A 13,539-nucleotide genomic window follows, 5' to 3' on the forward strand; every position below is an offset into this window, starting at 1 on the left:
GTTTCTGCCATGAAGTTCAGCCATCTAGATGGGACACTGCTGGTATCGCCACTGTCAAAAGTTTCATCAGGCAGGCACTTCTGGTTACCAGAGCAAAATAAAGTGGTGTCATAAGCCCTCGTGAGGCCAGGGACAGCAGCATCTGGCTCTGTAGTCCTTTATCCCTGTGTCAAAAGGTCGTCTTCTGAGTATTTCTTACAACTCACTGCAGTGATTTTTCTGAGCAACAAACATCACCCACTAGTTCTTATTTTTCCCTGTGTAAAGTAACAACGCCTGACCATCTCCAGAAGTTTGTCCTAGTATATTTACACAATTGTGGTGTGGCAGGACTGCACCTGGCTGTACTTCTTTAAGAAGTGTCCAAGAGTACCTACGTGGCTCTTTGGCACAGCTCTCCCAATCCACTGAGCCCTACTGCTATTTACCTTTTTGGTGTCACAGTGTTTTTCCTTTCTTCATGGGCCATGGGACAGGATGGCAAATTCACTCGGGGTTACCTTCGGAGTCTGAGAGCCCACCACGCAGTGCTGTGTTCCACCTCCTTAGCCTGTGTTATCAGCGTGATTATACTTACTTGGCCCTTCATGACAACCCAGCCTTCCGAGTGCGCCTTGGTACACAGAAGCCTCTAGCTGAGCTTTTATCCCCTGTTGTGCACAGCCAGCACTTTCTCCTAACACAGGCAGTCTTCTTCCTCCACATGTTCTCACCAATGTGCTTTGGCACATTGCTACCCTGGAGGAATATAATCTTTAGATATTTGCTGGTACTTCCCTCTCCAGCACCTCCTGTTCAAGCACTGCGCTATTGTTATTGAGCTGTTATTACTGAGTGGCAGTGACTCTTTACCACCGCCTACAGCACTGTGGCTGCAGTACGAGCGATGGCCTGGTGTTCTGAGTCAGCAGACTGAGGTTTTCATTGAGAACCGAGGTACTGTGTGCATGCAGATTATGAAAACAAAAATGTTAGTTCTGGTCAACAATACAGCATAAATGCAGAAACGAACTAAAATGTGCTGAAGATATGAAGCTGAGAGACATAACACCAAAGTAAAGCAGAAAATCAGTCAGGGAAAACTGAATGACTTCAAGTCCTGGATTAATAATTAGTGCAAAGTGTGGGATGATACATTTATACAGACTAATAAATACTTCCATATAATACCGATGTGATAAAGCCATTAAAATTCACATAATCTTTATATGATTTTGTAAGGTATCAGCCAAAGTATTCCAGTAGATACAGAGATGTAAAAAGCTACTGTATACATCATGATGGGACTATATCTGTCCTTGCTTGTAGAATACTCATGTTCAAGGAATATATATTCAATCTGGAACAGACGCATAAAAAGGAACAACCAGATCCTGCCTTCTGAGAAGACAGTAAAAGATTTTGGCTTGCTCACATCACAGAAATGAAGATCAGAAGTTTATTTAAACTAAATGCAATACTGTTACCAGGTAAAACAAAACAAAACAAAACAAAACAAAACAAAAAAAGGAGAGAAAAACAGGTTCTAGAATATATTTGAAATAGGAATAGCAGGAATACCTATCAAGCCTTGAGAGGCAGCTTAGCCAGCTTGTGACAGGAGACAGGACTCTACACTCCAGATGTTACCCTATATTCCCATTTTGCCATGGGTTCATACACTGTCGCATTCTTCAGTCCATCGAAGGCTTAATTATTCCATGCAACACAGAAAGGCATGACAGAAAATGGATGAAAACAAGGCCACCCTCAACTTGCTAATTAATTGCAAGTTACAGAGTACACATAGTAGATGCAGGTTCAAATCCCTTTTGAGACACTCTGAATCCAAGTTGCTTGGATCCTTCTACATCTGTCACTAGAAAATATTTCCAAGCTCAAAACCAGAAACCAGATCAGGGACCTTGCCTCACTTTGCAACCAGCTTTCTGAGTGCGTGTCCGAAAGGGGCTGGGCTCAGGCCAAATTCTTCTTTTTTCACATTTTATCTAATGCATTGCTTAGGCTGCTGTCCAGGTGAGTATCTTGCTATTGTATCAAAGAATGGGATACTTAACTTCCTTCATTTCCCCAGTCACTGCACAGGCAGATGAACCCAGATATATTATTGCTTGGAGCAATAAATTCCACTGGGTGTCACGATCATGAGGACGAGGCCCCCGACGCTGCCATTATAATCAAACATATACTTAAGGGCCTTGCCAAATCGCTACCCATGTAAACTGTTGGGCTCTTGGAATAATCTACTTAACTATACTTATATTTGTATTAACTTGAAGATGCACGTAGCAGCACTTAAAGCAAAGGCATGCCTTCTGTGCAATAACTGCTTCTTTTAAATGGGACTGGAGATCCTGTAATGTTCAAAGGCTTGAGGAAGGCAGGAGTTGCCGCTGCTCTTCTTCATATCCACCCTGGGAAAACAGCAATCACTCACACTGTTCCTTCCTTAGAAAAGCTGAAGTATTGTGGAATATTCTTTCCAAATCTTTTGCTTTCTGATTTACTGGGAAGGAAGAAGAGTAAGAGCTAAATATCCAAGGCAATAATGTAATTATCTTTTGTTGAGGCAGAAGACCAGAAATGATCAACCTAGCATCTCAAGCTTCTCTGTTAGCCAAGAATAATATTCACTACACACGCTCTGAATCTTGCGCTAAAGCAAAGAGAATTAATGTCCTCATATGCTTCCAGTGTTCGTCACTGTATGGTCTGTTTCACAAATATGAATTAATCTTGTAGCACCTCTATGAAACAAATACAACCAAGCGCAAAGGCAAAGACAAAATTCCGCAAGTTTGATGCCTGTTTCCACTTTAGGAATGAATTTTTACAGTACAGGAGCTAACCGGTGGTGCCCTGAAAGCCCAGCAGTTCACCCTTGGGGACTTTGATTGCATTTGAGAACATTCAGAACTTCTGAGCATTCAGAGGTGTCTCAAGTCAGGCAAGCGAAAATAAAGAACGCAGAGGTAATGAGTTACCTGTCGAAAGTTTAAAGCAACTTGGCTATCATCATAGAAGTTTTACAGCAGAGGCAGCTGCCAATTTATATATGCTTCTTGTAATTATGCAGCCATCATTTCTATTCCTGCCCTATTCACAAGACATCTTCTAAGAACTGTTGTAAAAAACCTAGTAGTTCTTCTACATGGCTGTGAACAGGTTTGCCCCATGCACTGAAGGATGGAAAGGAGAAAAACGCAGCCAATTATTTCACCACTCACTCTTGTAATGCATGTGCTCAGAAGGATTAAAGTCCTCAAAAGCTCCTATGAAAGTCTGTAAATTCCTATCAATTTTAGCTGCAGTCTAGACAACTGCCTAAATGCATGCCCCATAAATACCTTTGTGCATCTGGTCTAAACAGTTTCTTTCCAGTAACATTTAAGAAAAAAAAATGTAATAAAAACAGTTTTATTAGCATAAACATAATCCAGAAATCCTCCTAATTTTCCCTTGGTAGTTAATACCTACCATCGAAATTACATCTCTCTATCATGCAAAAATGGCATGTGTAAGTACCCAGGGCAGCTTCGCCCTGTTTAGCAGATGAGTAATAGTGAAGACTTGCCAGCGTGTCACTAGTTTTGAAAATCCTCAGGTGTTCAGCTCCTAACTCTCTGGATAGGTATGCAAGGAACATTTATGACTGCTTGAAAACTTTGTTGATAGAATATAGAATCCATTTTTTTGCTTCAGACCCCATTTCTCTACAGGAAAAACCATTTTATTATCTCTTAAACAGCAACCAGTCATCCTACCCATTCCACTTCTTTTTTATTTGTGAAGGTACTAGAAAGGATATTTATAATAAGCTGAAGAGCATGGCTGGTAAATATAAGGTATAACTAAAGAAAAAAGGAAAACAATAATAGCTTAGAAACAGAACATAAAATAGTGACTGGAGAGCAAAGGAGTGGAACAATGGCATTTTGAAAATCTCTGAAAGTGAGCATCTAGATGAGGCTGAGGCAGCGTGTGCACCCGGCACTGAAATCAAATTTTCAAAGCGTAATACTCACCAACATTTTCCTCTGAAATACCCCATTATTTCCTGACCCCTTCAAACTAAAATAACAAATGCCTGCAGAAAGCCAGAAGAAGCCTTTTGAAACTTTGCAGATAGCTGTACAATGTCAACATGGTTAAATTAGCAGGTAACTTAGCCTGGTCCAGTTCTACAGAATGTCAACTACTCCGCCTTCTGTGGAAGAAGGGATGAAGAGCCATCAGGTACTGAAATGAGTTAAATTAATCAGGGAGTTAGGCTGCAGATTATTTAGAATGGAATGGAATAGAATAGGATAGAATAAAATAGGATAGGATAGGATAGGATAGGATAGGATAGGATAGGATAGGATAGGATAGGATAGGATAGGATAGAATAGAATAGAATAGAATAGAATAGAATAGAATAGAATAGAATAGAATATTGCAGTTGGAAGGGGCCTACAACAATCACCTAGTCCAACTGCCTGACCACCCAACCAAAAGTTACCGCATGTTATTAAGGGCATTGTCCAAATACCTCTTAAACACTGGCAGGCATGGGACATCGACCACCTCTCTAGGAAGCCTGTTGGAGTGTTTGACCACACTCTTGGAAAAGAAATGCTTCCTAATGTCAAGTCTAAACCTCCCCTGATGCAGCTTTGAACCATTCCCATGTGTTCTGTCACTGGATACCAGGGAGAAGAGCTCAGCACCTCCCTCTCCACTTCCCCTCCTCAGGAAGCTGTAGAGAGCCATGAGGTCACCCCTCAGCCTCCTTTTCTCCAAAATAGACAAGCCCAAAGTCCTCAGCCACTCCTCTTAGGACATTTCTTCCAGCCTTTTCACCAGCTTTGTTGCCTTCCTCTGGATGCATTCAAGTACCTTAACGTCCTTCTTATGTGGAGCCCAGAACTGCATACAGTGCTCAAGGTGAGGCCACACCAACGCTGAATACAGCGGGGTAATCACCTCTTGTGACCGGCTGGTTATGCTGTGTTTGACACACCCCAGGATGCAGTTTGCCCTCTTGGCTGCCAGAGCACACTACTGACTCATATTGAGCCTGCTGTTGACCAACACCTCCAGATGCCTTTCTGCAAGGCTGCTCCCCAGCTTCTCCTCTCTCAATTTATACTTGTACTCCTTCCCAGGTGCAGAATCTGGTGTTTGTTCTTGGGGGTTTGGGGGGGGGGGGCGCGGTTTGTAGCAAGTCCTTGCTTTTTAAAGGGATACGCTCCTAGCAACAGGCAATGACAATTTACATAGACTGTGGCCTTCAAACCAAATCATATCTGTATGTCTGTTTCCAAAGTCCCTAATGGAGTGGGTGAAAGAGCCTGGAAAGTCTCCCCAAGCCATGATTTAATATGTATAATGTATATTAAAAATTATATATTATAGAAATATAATTTTATTTTTAACTAAAAAATTTAAATTTAATGTATATTAATTACATTAATGTGTGTTAATGTATATTAAATATTAATGTATTATTAATAGTATATTATACATTAATATACATTTATATATAATTATATACATTTATATATAATTTATATTATATATTAATATATTAATGTGTATTAACATATATTAAAAATATATATTATATAAATATAAATTTATTTTTTAAATTAAAAAATTTAAATTTCATCATGCTTTTGGAAAATATGCAGTTAGAATTCATTATCCTTGATACTCAACTTTGGAATGGAATGGAATGGAATGGAATGGAATGGAATGGAATAGAATAGAATAGAATAGAATAGAATAGAATAGAATAGAATAGAATAGAATAGAATAGAATAGAATTGAATTGAATTGAATTGAATTGAATTGAATTGAATTGAATTTCTCAGAGTAAAGTCTGGTTCTCTGAAATGTTTGATTACTCTAAACAGTAAAAAGGTATTATTTTGTGTTTTAACACTAAAAACACAGGGCCTTTAGTACATTGATGTCATTGTTACGTAATAGTGCTGGAATTTATGTTTCTTTTGTTAATCCTACAAAGTTGTAACAGCACAGAGAACAGACTGTATGGATTTGATTGTTAGAATTTGCAGGGTAGTCTTCTAAATCCACTCAGCAGCACGCTTAGCAGAAAAAAATTGAGGTGTCTTTAGTGATGAGGAGTGGTCAAGATGTTGTGGCTGTATCAAATGGCACATACTTTTTACATGACAGTGGTAAGATGGAGGCTCAGAACATTAGAAGAGCATTTAATTTTGGTTAGTTAGCTCTCAGTCACCTGATATGGATCACAGTATCAGACAGAAGGATGAAATAGATAAAGGACCTGTTTAGGATGACCAATTTGCTTTGTTGCTTGGAAATGTACTTTCTATGTCTAAAAATGCTTAAGAGACTACAAAGAGAGTAGGGTGGAAATAATTACTACAAGATCTTTTTGGAAAGCCCTATTAACTCTTGTTCTTCATGTCTATTTTGTTTCAGAACATGGTAAGAATTCATCGTAAGTCCTTTAGTTTCATGTGCCCTACAACTGCAGTGAATTACTCTGTTACCCCCCAGAAAAACTATGACTTTGAATTCTTGGTCTGTGAGCCTTCAAGGAACAACCTGAAACCCTTAGGGCCCACCCAGGGAGAAGGACCAAGGGGGTTTCTCCAGCAGGGCAGTGGCAGTGGCCCTATGAGATGGACCTCAGGATGGCACTCAGGTGGGCCCTAATGGGCAGCCTCTGGCCACTGCTGCCTATGGCACCACCTCCCGCCTCCCACAGAACCCTGATAATGGGCCGCGACAACGCACAACTCGGACCACTGGAAAAACTGATGCCTCTATCTGCCGCTGCTGTTCATGAGTGTGGACAAGCTGGTACAGACAAGACCCAGGTATAGCTCATGATCTTTTCTCTGGGACTCCCAGAGCTGCACCAGCTTTTCCTTGATCCAAAGTTCCTCACCCAAATAAGAAGTAGTGATGCTCTGCTCCCCCAGGTTATCACAGCGCTCATGGGTAGCATACAAAGCTCAGCATTTGCTCATGCCTCATGACACTCATTTCACTGCACCTTTACTGAACAGGAACAATCCTTCTGCCTTTATTCCGTACTATTTGCGGTCTTATCAGAGTTGCTACGCAGCACAAATCTTTGATATAGAAGAACTATGAAGGACATTGGCAAAGGCCAAGAAAGGATGGAAAACAGTTTTTTAAAACTGAAAAGACAAAATCGGACCAAATATTTAGGTTTTGTAAAATTAGCTTTTACTAAGTCAGTCTGTTTGTTACATTTGCATCGGCTTGAAACAAACAGTTCCAACATAAAGAGGTTTTGTAGTATTACCCTGAAGCACATGTAGTTGCTCTCTGTCGTCTTGTTAGACCTTGGTGTCAACCATGCCCAAACACAAAAGAAGGAAGTTTATGAAAGAAGCAAACTAATGCAGCCAGCAATGTGCAAAGCATGGTATAAACAGGAAGAAATACTTGAATGCCCTATATTTAGCAATACGCTGCAATAAAGGCAGACAAACCAACATCCGTAAATCGTTTTGGCAAATCTCGTTTGACATATGAAAATAGGATCTGATTTTTCAGCAGCGGGTACTCTCCATTTCCAGGAGGTTTTATGTTGGACATAGCACATCATTAACCACTTCTGATGTTGAGAAACAGATATTTCTGACAGCTTTTCCTAGGATTGATCAAATTCTCTCAGTTTAGACTTTGATGCCTTTAATCCCTTCGCATCCCAATTGGACTCAAGGTCATGAATTTCATTATTTCCTTTTCCTTTTCCTTTTCAGCAAGCAACTTAATGTCAGTTACTGCGTTCCACTAAGAAAACCGCAAAGGTAGTTCTCTCAGATGGCAAGGCTGTATAAAAAACTAGCATTTTGCTTTGAATGACTGCCTTTTCCCTAAAAATGTGTTTCTCTAAAATTATTAAAATGCTAGAGCCAAATTCTCCCACTACCTGCATGAGCATGTTGACGACCTCATTTAGAGTGAGGGAGAACAAAGCCACTGCAGAATGGTTCATCGGCAGCTAAACAGTCTCTTTCTTGCCCTTTACAGCCCACGTCAGTCTACAGCTCGCGCATTCTGGAAACAAAGATTTATCCCACTAAGCCCTTTCTTTTGAAAAACATCAACTGAAAAGAAAGTGAAAATAGAGAGCAGAGGAGTTAAAAATATACATTTTGAGAGCGAATCTTTGCTAGGAATTCTGGAATAACACTTTTCAGATCTCAGTATTATTGGGAGATATTGATCCAAATCTGTCCCTCACCACAGGAAGCTTCTATCCTTTTTTGGAGAGAAAACTACACAATTTCAACCCAGTAGTTACCTCTCTTCATTCTTAAGGGACTCGTCAATATTTTTGACTTGCCTGCTCTTTTTGACAGCTGAGACATCTTGATCTATATTTTGGTTAGACATTTGGCTAGATATTATAATCCAGCTAACTATAGAGGGAACCAAAGCAAACTGAGCAAAATAAACCATCTTTTCTCTTGAACAGTAACACCTGACAACTACCTTACAACTAAATCGCGTTACTTGCCAGAAATACTAACATAATGCCACGAATGCCTCGCAGCGTAAGACTTCACAGATGTTCTAAGCTGTTATTATTGCCATTCTGACCTTCATGTCAGAATTGAGAATAGCTTACACATGCTTCTGTTACTGAGAGAAGGTTACAGACATTTGGCATGTGACCAAAGAGGAAGGGAGGAGATACCACAAACCAGCGTGAACCCTTTAGACAGTAATCTGCACAAGTCACAGGTAGTGTGTTTGATTCCTCCTGTAAATGTCCTCTGGCACAACCCGTGGCTGGCAACTGCTTCCTTCCTTCCAGCCAATACCATCTTTACCACAGCAGTCCCCAGCTGCTGCACAGCTGTTACACCCTCTTTTCCTTATTTCACCATACGCTGCTTTTCTCTTTACAAGCAACAAATTCTTCCTCTTCTCGCTCACTTTATTTCCTGGGAACGTCTAGTTCTGCTTATGAGCAGTCCTAAGTCTGTGAATTCCAAAGGGTACGTTGTTACAGCGGGACTCCCTGGACATCCAGGCCTGGTTACATATAACTAAATCCACCAAGTAATCTCTGAGTGCAAAATCTGCAGACCTTATGTTTTTATATTCTAAATGTAATCTTCTCACAGATTTTTAGGTTTTTTTCATTTTATTCCACACTGGAAACACTTTCAAGTTTAAAGAAAGGGTAAAAGTACTAGAACAGTGAAGTAACAGGCCAAAATAAAATTGTATTTTCAATTTTATTTAGGGTTTTGAATGTCTGTGTATGACAGCCAAAGGAAGCTGGGTAGGTACCCTTTACTCATCTTTAAAAAGTACATATAATATAAGACAAAAATCACTTGGTTTTGCTGTAGAGTTTGCTAAAGAATTGGCAGGTGTTGTTAGTAAAAAAAATTTAAGCATTCCCTTCATGGATCAAGGCTGCTTTTTTCTTAGTGCTTGTGCGTAGCAAAATACAAGATTTTAAGAAGTAACTGAAATATTTAACCTCTCTCTTGCTCATGTTCCAAACCTTCATTACTGTCATGTTCTCATCTTGCTTGTTCTTCCATCTTCCAGCAAGTTCTGTACCAAATCAGGGAAATAAGAGCTACCACAACTATTCTGCATAGGATCTGTCTGAACACCATGCAGAGATATTAAAGACCAACATGTCTGGGGAGGGGGAGTTTGCTAAGTAGGTCTTTCCTGTTCTATATCAGTTTATAACAAGTGAGTTTGGAATTACACGTTGCAGCCAGCACTTTCTTATTTTATTTAGATCTCTTTCAAAATCTGCCTAAATTAAGCTATGCTGCTTCTCCGTACCCTTATTTTTAAACAGCTTTCTTGCAAACACAATTCTCAGGCAGCCAGCAGTTTAAGTGCATGAGGTATAACAGGGGACGGCCTGAAGCAAACCAGTACCAGGACCATGCTGTTACAAGAGAGGCCATGGCAGTGCCTGTCTCAGCTTCTCTCAGAGGAAGCCAGGAATCTTTACAAGCCAGTCCAGAAATCCCCAACCTCCATAGTTTAAATACCAGAATGGATTCACTAGGAAAAATGGTCTAGATGTGATACATACATACCAGAGAAGTGAAGTGTGCAAGTAATCTGGCTAGATTTAGAACGTGCTATTCAATATCCTTTTTATCAATGCTCAAAGTGCTTCTGTATCTAGAAATGCTTACGTATCTAGAAAATGTGATTGCCCCACTACTGTTTCAGTCCCTGAGCCTTCAAACCAGCCCTTCCCCCCAAATTGTTTTTAGCTACCTCTATTTTCTGTTAGAAAGAGAATGCCTGCCAATGACAAATAAATGAACTTTTCACCAGCAGTGGAAAAAGTCCGTGGAGTACGCACCCACAAGGCAGCGGGAGTGCATGTGTGTGATCAGTGCTTTTTTTTTTTTTTTTTTTTAATCAAATACAGCTATGGACAGAGTGGAATGGGAAAGAGATAGATTTAAAAATCAGTATATAACCATTCTCAAATTGGAGGTGCCAAGGCAAAACTTATTCTAGGACACAATATTTTAAAAACTGAAGAGTGCTATGTAGGTGACAAAACAAAACAATGAGCTTACATGACACTTTGCACAGAAGATCTCTTTATGCACCTTAGCTAACTGAAATTACCTGACTTTCCTCAGAAGGTAATGTGGTAAAGAAAATAGTCACATATGATAAACATAAAATCCATGGAAACCAGACTATGAATAAAATAGAAGAAAAGTGGGGATACAAGTACCACCAGCATAGCCTATTTTAGGTCTCTTCCATGACTATTTCCTTTACCTTCATATGTTTTCAAATCACTAACATGGATGTTATTATTTGCATATCTTGACACATCTGTTTTTCTAATGATTGTAATATGATATTGCACTGACAAGCATAAATTTATTTCAATGTTTTAACCATACAGGAAGCAGTCCGATCATTTTGTTAAACCACAGAATCATAGAATGGTTTGCGTTGGGTTGGAACAGACCTTTAAAGATCATCTAGTCCAACCCCCCTGCCATGGGCAGGGACATCTTTCACTAGACCAGGTTGCTCAAAGCCCCCTCCAACCAGACCTTGGAACACTTCCAGGGATGGGGCATCCACAACTTCTCTGGACAACCTGTTCCAGGGTCTCATCATTCTCATCGTAAAGAATTTCTTCCTTATATCTAATCTAAATCTACCCTCGTTCGGTTTACAACCATTGCTCCTTGTCCTATCACTACAGACCTTGGTAAAAAGTCTCTCTCCATCTTTCTTATAAGCCTCATTTAACTACTGAACGGCCGCAATACGATCTCCCTGGAGCCTCCTCTTCTCCAGGCTCAACAACCCAAACTCTCTCAGCCTTTCTTCACAGGAGATGTGGTCCAGCCCTCTGACCATTTTCACGGTGCTCCTCTGGACCCGCTTTAACAGGTCTTTCTTGGACTGGAGACTCCAGAGCTGGACGCAGGGCTCCAGGTGGGGTCTCACCAGAGCAGAGTAGAGGGGCAGAATCACCTCCCTCGACCTGCTGGCCACGCTGCTTTTGATGCAGCCCAGGATACGGTTGGCTTTCTGGGCTGCGAGAGCACATTGCCGCCTCCTATCTAATTTTTCATCTACAGAAATCCAGTAAAGCTACATTCAAGTCCAAAGTTAAATGTTTATACTGCCAGTGTTTTTATATAATTTTTCCAAAGCACAATAAATCAAAATACATAGACCTTCTTTGAAATATCACACTAATGTTCTCAAGTCCAATAAATAAAATTACTTCCCCCAAGTTTGTAAGCAACCTGTATTTGTTACTCCTTGCATCTCCTAACAATCTTTTGAAGAACAATACACTAATGCTGCTGACAAAAACGAACTAAAGATCACCGCTCAAATTATATGTTGTCACTAACTCCTACAATAAAAGTATAAAGAAACATCACATGAGCTGTACTAAATGTTTACATAGCAACAAAGTGCCTTTGCTAGTGATCGCCAAACAGTAAGTTACCACCTGCTTGAGCCAAAGACGTGCCTTTTTCTTTCGCTTCAAATAATGTCCAGGCACTGCAAAAAGTCACGTGAAGAATTTAAATACTCAACTCTCACTTAAGAGCGAGTTATTTAGTACTTACAAAACTATAGTTAGTATAATGTGATTTTGCAGAACGGTGGATGAAACGTTTTTCCAACAATGTCATTTAAATGTTGATGCAGTAAATAAAGTGAATCCTATCCTCTTTCTACAAGGAACCCGAACAGAATACTCTGTTACTGACAAAAATAAAGCCAAATTCTACTTCTATAAACACAGTGAACATTGATACATTTCTGCAGTCCATTTTTTTACCAAAGAGACTAGATAGAGTGCCTGTATAGTATTTCTTTTAATTTTCTGTTTCAAGGGAAACAACAAAGATACCTGATAGTGAGGGGTAATTAAACAAAAAGTTTTAAATCAGCAGATGTTAAGACAGCTCAAATATTAATTTTGTTCTGTTATTTTTGCAACTCTAACTTAAGAAGAAATAAACCCTTTCTTTCAGCCAGGAATTTCTGCCACTCCAAATTACTAGAAGACAAATTACCTATGGAAAGATTAAGTATGAATTTGTGGTTTGTTGGGGTTTTTTTTTGTCAAACCCTTGCATTCCCTATACCTAAAAAGTCAAGTTATACGATAAGAATGTGAGCAACATGCTACTGCCAAAAGGCATAAGGTGTAGAGTACCTCCACAGTCTTAGCGGTAGAATAAGTGGTGTGATTACGTTTCTGTACTTACACCAAAGTACACTATCCCAAGTCCTTTTATTAAACTTCTGTCTTGCTTCCTAATATTTTCAAAAGCGTGCAAGGTACTCACCTTCTAATTTACTACCCTGCCACCACAGGGAACGTCTACTGAAGGCAGCAAGACAAGACTCACAATAAATTTTCAAGGAGACGAAAGGAGAGAGACAGAGTGTGCACGTTATTTGTGTTTCAGAATGGTGACCATGAATTTGGATGTTAGTTTGGAAAGCAGATAAATATGAGTCAAAGGAAATAGACACAACCTTGACAGATTGTCCATGGCTTCAGGTTAAACGGAAGCAAAAATGTGGAACACGGCATGATTTTGAATTAAACTGTGGTTTCCCTCAGAGCGTGTGAAAAAGTGAATCCCTCCGAAGATTTGCAAAGCAAGGCTACATTACGTGCTTGAAATGAAAGCCCAAGGTGGATGAGTTTTGCCCCACGTAGGGCTCCACAACGAGACCTTCGAGCCCCAGGGTTTCTGAACGGGTTTGCACCCCCCGTGCCGTGCCCCCGCGAGGAGGGGCTGCGCCCCGGCCAGCCGGGCTGGCCGCCCGCAGGCAGCTCCGCCGGCCCCGCAGCGAGCGCAAGCCGCGAAACCCGAGGCGATAAACGCCGACACTGGACTGCATTTTTAGTCCTTTTCCTTTTAAAGATATCTGCGAACGCACAGGCCGCCGGCACACCCCGCAGACCCTGCCAAGCGCTCCCCGGCAGCACAGCCCGCCTCCGTGCCCCCGACCGGGGCG

The sequence above is a fragment of the Platalea leucorodia genome (genome assembly GCF_965183815.1).
Source record: "Platalea leucorodia genome assembly, chromosome: 4".
Lineage (NCBI taxonomy): Eukaryota > Metazoa > Chordata > Aves > Pelecaniformes > Threskiornithidae > Platalea > Platalea leucorodia.